General features: G+C 34.6%; 1 protein-coding gene across 3 annotated transcripts in view; it reads left to right on the top strand.

Annotated features, from left to right (window-relative positions):
• The window catches only part of LOC108735816 (fasciclin-3), a 167,007-nt gene that overhangs the window by 1,294 nt on the left and 153,321 nt on the right, over positions 1 to 12,392 (top strand). The window lies entirely within an intron of this gene.

Raw genomic sequence — 12,392 nt, 5'->3', positions numbered from 1 at the left:
CTACTGGGTGTTGCACGATACCACACACCTTAACTCTGTATTTTTAAATAATAATACAAAAAAAAATAGTAGATATTCAAGGGTAGGCAAAAAGTAAAAGTAGAGATTGGTTGCTATAATTTTATTAATATTAATTTTAAATGAGAATCGTAACATAAAAAATTAATTTCTCGAAAATATGTCTCGAAGTTGGAGTCAGTATATTATTTTTTGGGTGTAGTAGAACAATTATACTCTAAGCACACGTGATTTTATGTTTAAAGACACTCACATAATTGTATTTAACCTTGTATGCAATTACTAATCGTTTCACAACCTTTACACAGTCTTAAAGTAATCGTAAGTATAATATTTGGAAACATCTACAATTTATCATATTGCATTTATTACTACAAATAATTTGATTACTTTGTCATCATTGTGTGTTCTAAATTCAATAGTTATCGTTTTCTGAGAATACTCATTATAAAGTACTCTAATAATCGTGGAGCTAGATGGTTTCATACAGACGCGCTCTCCGAAGGAAGAAAGTTTTATTTTTAATAACTTGGAAATTAAATGATTGTTAATTGTGTAAACAGATTTGTGTAGCCAACACTTTGATTTGATAAAGTCTTCGTTGACGAATGGTGAAAGTGTTCGTGAACAAAGATATATTCAAACTTTCAACAAGTAATTATTGTGGCAATTTTGTTTCGAATTGTTCCGACCATTTTCCACATTATTACAGATATATTTACTTACAACACTCATTAGCAGTGGGATAATTTATTTTAAGTACTTGCGTCTGATATTAAACATATTGCAGAAGTACATCCGTAGAATTAGTGTGCTTTCTAAAATTACTTTTATTTAATTAGATATTTAATTTCTTAAAAGTTTCGTTTCTACAAGTGGTAGCAGCTACTAATAAATTGTTTATTTGGGATGATTTCTATTTTCCAAATGTCGTATTATTAGTATTTGTGGTTTTTGTACTATGCTTGTTCGTATTGAATGGGTGTCGACCTGGTATGACGTCATGCCCATAATGTAGGACATGAGACTAAGTATGCAATTCGGACATTCACCCACTAAGTGGTAAAACATGTTTTCTTGGGCATTTTTTTAAAAGTGTAAACCGTCGAACAATATCGTATTTAAAATCCACGAAAAGTCCAATCATTCTAGTAAAATGTAGCAGAAAACCGATTACCTTGAGAATATCGTTAAAATTGCTATGACTAAGGAGTGGACATCGTACAAGGGGCGTACTTAGGGCGTTAAGTTTCTGTTATTGGCCTAAGTACAGACCTTAGAAGTATGCGCGAACGAGGTCGCCCCCTTAAATGATAAAAAAAACTGAAGAAAATGCGTTTGTGACATCATGATCATATCAAACCAACGATTTAACGACAAAGGGTTGTTAATAGTCCACCCCGTGGCAAATTATTCATTAAAATGTGTACGTGTAGCTATCTGTCGCTCGCGTATGTGTACACATGTGAGTGCATAAAAAACGGACGGACAGCACTGCCCTCTGTTAATTTCCCCCAAAATTCCGCACAACATGCTATCAACACGTTATTGTCGTTACGTTGTTGCTGTATAAAACGTTTTTGAATTTACGAAATGCATCACTGCCTACGAATAAATTGATTAAATTAAAAAGTAATTTGGAATTTATCTGGTCGTGGGAAATATAAATTAAACAATAATTGTAACTGTCAAGACTGATGGAATAGTTTCTGTAGTTAATAATAATAATAATGGTGTGCTCGAATCGAAAGAATACTTTTTACTTATGGATTGTTGTGGGTACAATCACTCTATCGTAAATTTGTGCTTCTTGACTTCAGTAGACAAAAAATTAGAAGAAGTGGCTGATTTTGGGTAGCTAGGACTATAAGGACTAGTTAGAGACAGAAACAGGAATAAAGAGGAGTCGAGGTAGACCTAGATTACTTTGGATTACTGTTCATAAATAGTTAAGGATGTGGGATGTTCTAGTTTTAGGGAAATGCGAAGATTAGTTCAGGATAGGAAAGAGTGGAGGTGTGGGTCCAACCAGTCTTAGGACTGACGACTTTATGATAAAGGGCTTTTTGCTAGGGGTCGTAAAAGTTGACCAAAATTGATTTGGTTGTTATTACTAAATTTTAGATCGATTTTAATGATTGATAAGTCTATTTATTTGAATTATAATATGTTTTTCAATTGCACTTGAAATAAAAGAGTTGTGTTTTAAAAGTCGAAAAATTAAAATCTCTTAGGAAGGAATGTTGAAACTATATCAAAATGAATGTAATATTTAAGTTCAACTTAGTCGAATTAAGCAGAAACGAATCTAATATGTTCAAAATTATTGAGGAAAAGGTTTGGTCAACTTTGACGGAAAACCCAGCCGTGGAATCGGAAAACCTCTCATTGAAACATCACTCGGGAACACCCTGTTTATTAATTTCTACAATAATCTCAAATGACCTATTTCGATGGACAAAATTGCATTAGATTTATTTTTTTTGTACATGTCCATGGACGTCGTTACGTGTGTTTCTAGTTGGTAATCATGAGAATTAAGGGTCCATCCCGACCCAGCAATGGATGGAGTGTTCTGATTTTCGGAAAATTGAAGATTTGGGTTATATGGCCGTGGTCTAAGTGAACTATTCTATCTAGACTGAGTCGCTGTCTACGTTCACGTTACCAACGCAGAACTACCACTGAGGATGTCAGCCGCAGTAGCTGACGAAACGTCTGGAAAAAATAGTTCACTTAGACCACGGCCCTATAGCCCAAAACTTCATTCTATAGGGTTGTTCGGAAAGTCATTTCGTTTTTTCCCGATAGAGGATTTAATTGTATTCTTTTGCACCCAACTTCACATTTATGCCGTATAATTTTTATATGCTTTGAGAGCTCATATAGCAAGGCTTGTGTGTGAAAAATTCCAATTAATTCTACGCAGTAGTTTTTGGTTGGTGCCCTTTTAAATATGGAGAACGATAAGCAGCATTTTCGACATATCTTACTGTTTTACTACAGAAAGGGTAAAAATGCTATTCAAGCCAGAAAGAAATTGACTGATGTGTAGTGTTTCACCAAGACAACGCGAGACCTCACACAAGTTTGGTCACTCGCCAAAACCTTTTACAGCTTGAATGGGATACAATGCTACACCCACCATATTCTCCAGACCTGGCACCATCGGATTATTATTTGTTCCGGTCACTCCAAAATTTTTTAGCCGGTAAAACCTTCACCTCAAATGAGGAGGTCAAAAACCTCCCCGATCAGTTTTTTGCCAGCAAAGACCAAAAATTTTATGAGCGTGGAATTATGCTACTACCAGAAAGATGGCAAAAGGTGTTGGACCAGAACGGTCAATATATAATTTAATAAAGGATTTGTTTATTATACGAAAACTGTCTTTCATTTCCACAAAAAAAAACGAAATGACTTTCCGAACAACCCTATACTATAGATTCCAGCCGGGAAAGCCTTTGTTTTTATATCGAAAAGAAGATTGAGAACCATAAGTCTCTTAGACGATGACTATAAGAAAATTTGTTTTGAGTGAAAAGGTGAAAAGGTAATTAGCTTTTCCTTTCAAGTGCGCTAGTTACCCGGTCACATTTTGTTCATAAAAAGGTTTTCAATTCCTGAAATTTATCAGTCTTTTTCCACTTGAAAACGTGCGCCGCGGCGCCGTAGGCTTTGACGTAACGCGAAACAAAACCCGGGCAACTAACCCCTTTGGTCGTAAATTTTGTCCATGAAAAATACGGAAAAACACGTCGGCTTAAACCCTAATTAAAAGCCGACAGAAAAGAAATGGGTAGGCGCAAAAAAACGTACCCATAGTATACATATGCATATGTAGGTAGGTGTATGTATAAGGGGTGCTTTCGAAAGTTCGACTTTTTCCAGTCTGAATTAGGTCGACATTTGAATTTCATATTTTTTTAATCTAATCGTAAGTCTAAACGTCTGGCGCCTTCAACCAATTTCAATTCTGTATCGGGATCGTGTAGGTTTCCGTTTAATCTTCAGAAAAATGATAAAAAAGGGAATTAAAAAAGCTCAAGTAGGTTGTTTTTTTATCGGAGCAGCGATTTACCTATCCGCCCTTTTCGGTCCTTTGTTTTATCACATCAAAATTCAGAAAACTTATTGAGAGAATGCCTTTTCTAAATTGTGATTTAAGAAATTCTGTTATTATAGTAAACCGATGCAATAATAATAATAAACTAACACAATACAAAAGTAACCTTCAAGAACTTTCATATAAATTTTACGATCGGCTGTAATTGTACTAAAGATCCTTCAATCAGCGCCTTTTCTAATACTGAGAGAATGATTTTTTCGAACTTTCAACTAGAAATTCAGGCAGATATAGTAAGAGTAACGAAATACACAAGTCATATTTAAGAACTGTCATAAATTTTACGATCGGCTCTGATTGTAGTAAAGATGCTTCAATCAGCGCCTTTTCTAATACTGAAAGAATGATTTTTTCGAACTTTCAACTAGAAATTCAGGCAGATATAGTAAGAGTAACGAAATACACAAGTCATATTTAAGAACTGTCATAAATTTTACGATCGGCTCTGATTGTAGTAAAGATGCTTCAATCAGCGCCTTTTCTAATACTGAAAGAATGATTTTTTCGAACTTTCAACTAGAAATTCAGGCAGATATAGTAAGAGTAACGAAATACACAAGTCATATTTAAGAACTGTCATAAATTTTACGATCGGCTCTGATTGTAGTAAAGATGCTTCAATCAGCGCCTTTTCTAATACTGAAAGAATGATTTTTTCGAACTTTCAACTAGAAATTCAGGCAGATATAGTAAGAGTAACGAAATACACAAGTCATATTTAAGAACTGTCATAAATTTTACGATCGGCTCTGATTGTAGTAAAGATGCTTCAATCAGCGCCTTTTCTAATACTGAAAGAATGATTTTTTCGAACTTTCAACTAGAAATTCAGGCAGATATAGTAAGAGTAACGAAATACACAAGTCATATTTAAGAACTGTCATAAATTTTACGATCGGCTCTGTGTGTAGTAAATATGCTTCAATCAGCGCCTATTCTAATACTGAAAGAATGATTTTTTTGAACTTTGAACTAAAAATTAAGGTATATGTAGTAAAGATAACGTAATATGCAGTTAAGTTTTAAGAAGTGTCATAAATTTTTTAACCACTTTTGTTTTTAATATAATAAAATTATCATTTCTCAATCCCTTTTGCCAGTTAACCGAAATGCACGTATACGACAGAACAAGACGGTTCTAAATTTTATTGAGAGACTTTAAATCTCAGTTAATATAACGTTACCCTGACTATACCTTCATATGTACCTTATTTGTATGTAGCACCTGTATATAATAGAAAGGATTAGTGAAGTGTACAATTTTAGCGACGAAATATTTGTAGTGAAATTACAACATTGAAAGAAAATTATTTCGGGTTGGAATTGAGTTTTGACGTTAGTTAGGGCTTTCGTGCTTAAGGTAACATTAAAGATTCGAGAGGACCGAATTTTCATCAAATCGAAGACAGGTAGTACCCATGCACTATTGCTGTGGCGTGTTAATAAAGTATAAAACGATCGGATCAATTCTGCGAGTTCGTTGGCTTCGAGGGGAACAAAAACTCAAACGGAATATTAAAATTAATGTATTTTTGTATGTACATAGTAGGCAAAATGACAGGCACGAAGCGGATCGCAGTTTACAGTGCAATTACCCCCTTCCTTGTACATTTCCACCCCCGAGACGGCTGTAATCTACCGTGACTGGCATAACCGAGAAGCATACAAATTTTATGCACGAAGTCTGTATTACTTCAATAGATTAAAATCGATTTGAAAATGACAGAAGTCTTGTTTGTCATTTTTCTTCTTGTGCAGGCCTTGTAATTAAACAAAAGTCTAAATATTTTTAATGTTCGATTCTTCACAGATTTTTGTTGCAAATGCTGTGTGTCTACCACGTATTCGTTTATTTATTCACGAAGAACGTAGTTTTTGCACGGCACCGGTTTAATTGCCAGCTTTCTCTAGATTTATTAACACATTCAGTTTCGTTCTTGGTCGAACATTGCGTTACCTTTATAGAAAGGAATTCCTCGTAATAGGTTTCGACCATGCTAATTTCATTAAATTCGGCGGTTTGGCCGTCTATTATAACAAATTAAATTTATTTAACCTATTCGAACATTTAAGCAGGTAGTATTAACAACAGGAATTCTATATTCCTCATTCGTCACTTGTTTTTAATGTTAGTGAAGTCAAAGTCCAAAGGCGATTAAAAATTATTTTAAAATTTTTTTTTTTAAAACGATCGCTAACGTTTCGTCCGAAGTTGTCGGACTTTCTCAAAGAAGAAATTCTATCTGTTTTGCATATTTATTAAATTCAAAAAAATAGCCTTGAGAAAGCCCGACAACTTAGGGCGAAACGTTGGTAATAAATAAATAACTTTTAATCTTAAATGTGAAACAAAGTCTTCTAATTTTTAACAGATTAAGATGTTGGTACGAATGAGAGACTGGTTGTTCATACGTAAAATTCTATTCTATTGGAACGTTACGCTAACAATAATGTAACGGCATAGAGAATTTATTTAAACAATTGAGGCGTGTTTTTGACGTGTACGTTTGAAAGTATCTAAACGAATAAAAATGAGTCACTGCAGTATTGACCGGTTCATGGCATATACAGTTACTCATGTAATTATTGAATTCGTCATTTAATTATGAGTAATGTAACTGAATTAATTAATTTTGATTTGACATTCCGATAGTGCACGGGATGACAGTGTTTCACCGAAATTTTTTCAAACACAACGTTTATGAAAATGCCTTATCGCCAATGAAATGTTTATTTTGATAAACTGATAACTGAAAAAGTCGCAATTGGAATGCAATATAAAATAGCATCGCATATACAAGGTGCAGTATCATAATATATATCTATCTATTTCTTTTTGTTAGAGTTATTAAAATCAGTATCGATCCAGATATTTTTGTAAAACACGAAGAGCACACGAATATGTGTTATAATTTTGGGGTTTGTTTTCGTTACTTATTAATTTATTATTATTATTATTAATACTGTTTTGCACAAATTTCCTGGGAGACTAAACCGGGATTATCTCTTATGTTTAATTTAATTAGGCATATGTAAGGGCGTCGAGACATACATATGTAAATTTATGTAAAAGTAAACAATATTTTGCCATGCGACTCGGCATGTTTGTTTGTTAAATACGGAACGAGTATTTGTTGAATTAATTAAATTTCTGACGACGGCAGTTAGTGTAGGAAATGTTTTGAAGACATTTAATTTACATATGGCCGCGTGAGTTGCTTTTTAGAAAATTAGGTGACAAAATTCTATTACGATTATTAAAAAAAAAAAAGAGGTTCGCTGCTTCGGATATTCTGAAGAAATTGTGAGAGATTTTTTTTACTGGAATCAGGGGCGGCGCCAATGTGACATTCTTTTATTTATAACATCTCATTAGAATGCATGCAACCAATCGTACACCTGCATTGGATCCGCTTACTTCTTTGCAATTGTTTAATACCAATCAAAATATAAACAGTCGTATTTTGATTAAAAATTACGATCGCTTCATCGCTGACTCTTTTTCTAATACAAATATCGCGTTTTTTCATTCCGTTTTCTTGGTATTAATCTACCGGTTTGTCGTACGAATAAAAAAAACCACCTGTCGGGCCACCCTTCGGGGCCTGTTGTCGACCTGTCTAGCTGTCCCTCCCTTTCATTGTCAGCAGTCGACCTGTACAATGGCTTCTTCTTCAATAACACCTGCCTGTTTTTGTCTCTATTATATTGTGGGAGCTTTTTCTTTCGATTTCGATTTTCGAAAGGGGTGCGGGGGATCTCGGTGGGATTGAACAGGACGATGAGCCATTAGGGTTTAGTGTTGTTTATTCGTGCGGTTGGTAGTGCCAGACAACAATATAAATTCCTGTGTTCCAACACTAACACAACCGCCAATAGAGTAAACAAGCAGGATAATGTGACGTTGATAGCGGAAAGGGGTTGAAAATGCAGAGGGCTGTTTACGTAATTAAATGTCGTAGTCATTTTTGCAGCCTTTATTTTTTTTTTAAATATTATTTTTAAGAACATTAAACAAAGAATACCGTAGGGTCTGTAGTCACTTCTGGGTTAAAAGGATTAATAAGGACTAGGCAAATTTCATATTTTCGATAAGGATTTGGGTTAATTAACTTACATGTTTATTACATACATACATAATTAAGTTGGGCAAGGATAAAACTTTAAACCCTTGTCCAACATTCGAAGTAACTCAGTAACAGCAAATATCCACTAGATGGCGATATTTTGCTTCTATTTGGATAAAACATGAACATATAAGATACAAGGGGAATTTTTGGTTGCAACTTATTCTTTGACATTGTAGTTTGTTGTAAAACGAGTAACGACAATATTATCTTTGTTTTCACTACGGATTGTTTCAGTCCTTATACAATATTAGAAATAACACTGAGTTTAAACATATCTCATAGATGTGCATTCCAGAAAACCAATTTGTGAAATTAAAATCAATCCAAGATTAAAGCGTTTTGTTGTTTGGGTTTATTATTAATAGAGGAGCGAGCCCATTGTAATTTTTGTTCCGACTAACGACGACGTCGACGACAAATTTTTTGAAAAAACAAAAGCAATTCAAATTAAGACTACCACTACCATCGCAGCTCTTGTTGTTGCCGTTGTGTGTTGTACCATCTTGCTACAGTGAACATTCGAATTTCCGGACTTACTTCCGGCTTGTGCAGCTGGCATTACGGTTTAAGCCGCACTTTTTATCTTGATTTTAATACGTAAAACGAGCCACGAAACAACACCGAGAGTATTAAATAAAAACGACTCTAGCGAAACTTCTTCCAATGAATATTTAACTGCGTCCGGAGCGGTCTCCCGTGGACAAAAGTCATGAACGTAGGGACTTAAGTGAACAAACAATATTTTTAATTCGAAATATCCCAAGTACCATAAAAAAATGACAATGATCACCTAATGACGTTGGTTGTCACATAAATTTATAAAATACCGAAGTACAGCAGTGATGGATCCAGGAAGAACGGTCCGAACCCTTCGGGATCCAAAAAACTAAAACTTGACATTTAGTTAGAATCAATATTCGTTTTTACATGACGTCAATATCAGGGACATACTTAGGACGAACGTTAAACTGCTACTTATGGAATCGGAATTTTCACTCCGTAAAATTTTGATCGTCGGCCTAAGTGTGGACCTTATATGTGTTCCCTAATAATTTTTGTGTCTCTATTAAAATCCTGGGTTTAAACGGCATTTAGGGACTTATTCACTCACAGGAATTTTTGTATCACTTCACATGCCTTTATCTATGTTTGTTGACAAAAAGGCCGAGTTCTTCGTTTGATTCTTCAGTCATTTTCAACAAAATCAAGATCAGCATTCGTCTTTTTGTTTTTCTTCTTTGCAATGTCGTTAGGGGGTTGTCTCCTCATACGCAGCGTGTATCGTCACATTCCCAATTTTTCTGAAAGCCTTTTGTCTTTCTATTTATTATGTTGTAGAAAATATTGGGTCGATCGTTGTTGGAATGGTAATAGGTCTTTTTACAACTGTACTAAAACCCATTAGCATCCCTTATTCCGACTTATTTTCCTTTGTTTACAGCAACGACCCCTTGATAACGGCCTTGTCTCCCTTCCAAACCCTTATTACCGAATCGCACGATGGAATAAACCATCTCGATATTGTTCTACGTTACGTATTATAGTAATAAGATGGTATAAATTTACGACCCGGTTTAGTGTAGCAATTTTAGTGTTTCTACCCTGTCATACGTATAAATGTATATGTTATAGATAGGCGCCTCCTATATGTATATTTGACTTATGCAAATACGAGGTTTATTACAATAATATTTCGTTGGTTTGTTTATTCGGAAATAATACTTTCAAATAGCACCTTCAATTCTTTATGAATATCGATGTGTGTATTATTATTCTCGAGTTGTTTTAATGGAAAGATGACTTCATCGCGTATACTGGTGACCTTTACAGCGAAAGGAGATGCCTAGAAGCAACCATTATTTATTTATATATAATTGCAGAGCGGACATATCTACTTTTCTAATAAATAATAGACTACACCTACTTATAAAAAAAGTCCTCAATAAGTTATAGAATGCTGTTCGGCGAAATTTTATGTTGTATGCGTACGCAACCAACCGTACACCTGAATAGAGACATTTAGACCCGATCGTTCTTTTGCCATTGCATGATAACAATTCGAATATGTCAAAGTTATCGTATTTTGATTGAATGAATCTTAAAATGAAATTAAAAAACCGTCGTGTCTGGCGTTTAAAAACTTAAATCGAATGCCTTTATGGTATTTCACGCATTTTCTCTGTTTTTCTACAATTGTTAACTAGAAAATGAAGTTTTTTCCATGCCTAACTGTGATGGACGTGCACATAAGCAAACATACGCTGAAATATTATTGTAAACTATCATTGGTTAAAAATATCTTTAACGATAAACGTTGTGATGTTGAATTTTTGTGTGAAAAATAAAAACAATCAGTACAAAAGAGTAATTATAATACATAGATATCAGCATGCATGTAAAAACAATTGATTGTCGATGTCAACCCACCTGATAGTGTGTTGTTTGACGTATAACCGATAGTAGTGGCATTGTTGTTTGTCGTTTGTTTCTTTTTTTGTAATGCATGTTGGACGTACTGTAGATACATGCAGTTTTTCTCACGAAGAATTTTTAAACGTAAAATGTTAATTTCGTTCTCAAATCAGTTGAAATGTGCTAGTTATACGAAAAGGCGAAGTGGCCTGTGGCATTGTGGCAAAGCTTTTTTGAATTTCGTCACGTCGCTCCCGTGAATTACAAGCAGGTGCTTCAAGAAGGAAGGTACGGTAGCAAAAGCATTACCTTTAAATTTTATTACACACATTCTATAACGGTTTTTAAACATGGAATGTTTTCACGCATCAGAAGTTACGAGTTCGGTTGTTATTTTTCCTTATCGTTTCTTTTATTCGTTCTTGTGCTAATCTAGTGGTAATCCGGTGTCCAGTCAGTCGGCTTTTACATTTGTCTCTCTATAATGTCTGGTTTCGCGAGAAAACAAAAAGGTTTTAATTTTACGCGGAATTAGATATTATGTTTCAAGGGGAAAAAGTAACGACGAGTTTTGGATTTTAATTACTGTGGGGTCTCGCTCGTGAATTTTATGGTAGGTCGTAAAAGTATAGCCGGACACATGCGTGCTTTGAAAAATGCTGATAAACGTTTGGGAAATCGTAAAATTACGATAAAAAAATTACAAAATTATTTACATTGCATCGAAGAGACGTTTTCTTTTTGGATTTTTATCGGTGGTGGACGTTGCATAAGGTCATAAAGCAGAATGCACCCACTCGCTTTTGTTTTCGTCATCATGTAAGGACTTCAGTCCGAAGACTGGCTAGGCACACTTACATTTAGGGTTGCCACCTTTTCAGGCTTTACATAAACTATTTTTCGACTAAATGGTTTTTAGTATTTTAAGTATTACGTAGTTTATTTTTTGTTTTTAAAAACATATTTTTTGTTACCCCTTGCAGCCAGTAACAAATTGCTGTCGCTCTTAAATATATCAATAGCCTCTAAATTAACATAGCAAACAAAAAAATACGTAATCCTAAAATGTAGCATCGTGCTACAGATGGCGTTTACTGTGCCGTTTGTAGTATTTTCTGGAACGCACTGTTAAGACAGCAGGTAAAAGTTGGTCTGTGTTCTGTGGGAGCTGCCTGCGACGCGCTGATGAGATCCAAAAAGATCGAAATCGCGATCCGCGTCTGGCAGTTTCGACAGAATACAGACCACTTCGAATTATTTTATAGCAAACAAAGATTTAAGTAAACTAAAATCCATTTTTAATTAGTTTTAATGAAGCTTTATTCGTGTCGTCCCGTCGGTTTGCGTTCATAACAGAGAATACTCTTTCTGTAAATGCTGAAGTGGCCGGAACGGACAGCAAAAGTGGCACTACTTTGAACAGATTTGGGAAATCATGTTGTTCCGTACTTAGAAACATTCTCAAAAATATTGTATTGTGCAATATTATTGATGTAAAAATACTTACTATGAATTTCGAATAATCGCTTACAAAATTACGATGTTTACTTAAGGCCTTAAATAAACTATTTTTGCGTACTTTATGTGTCTTGTAAAGTATAACGTACGCACTTTATAATAAAGTACGGGTGGCAACCCTAGTGGTGGACGTTGCATAAGGTCATAAAGCAGAATGCACCCACTCGCTTTTGTTTTCGTCATCATGT

This window comes from Agrilus planipennis, unplaced genomic scaffold, assembly GCF_000699045.2.
Source record: "Agrilus planipennis isolate EAB-ADULT unplaced genomic scaffold, Apla_2.0 scaffold69, whole genome shotgun sequence".
NCBI classification, from domain to species: domain Eukaryota; kingdom Metazoa; phylum Arthropoda; class Insecta; order Coleoptera; family Buprestidae; genus Agrilus; species Agrilus planipennis.
The sequence above is the reverse complement of the archived record's forward strand: the minus strand, read 5'-3'. Positions and strand labels throughout refer to the sequence as shown.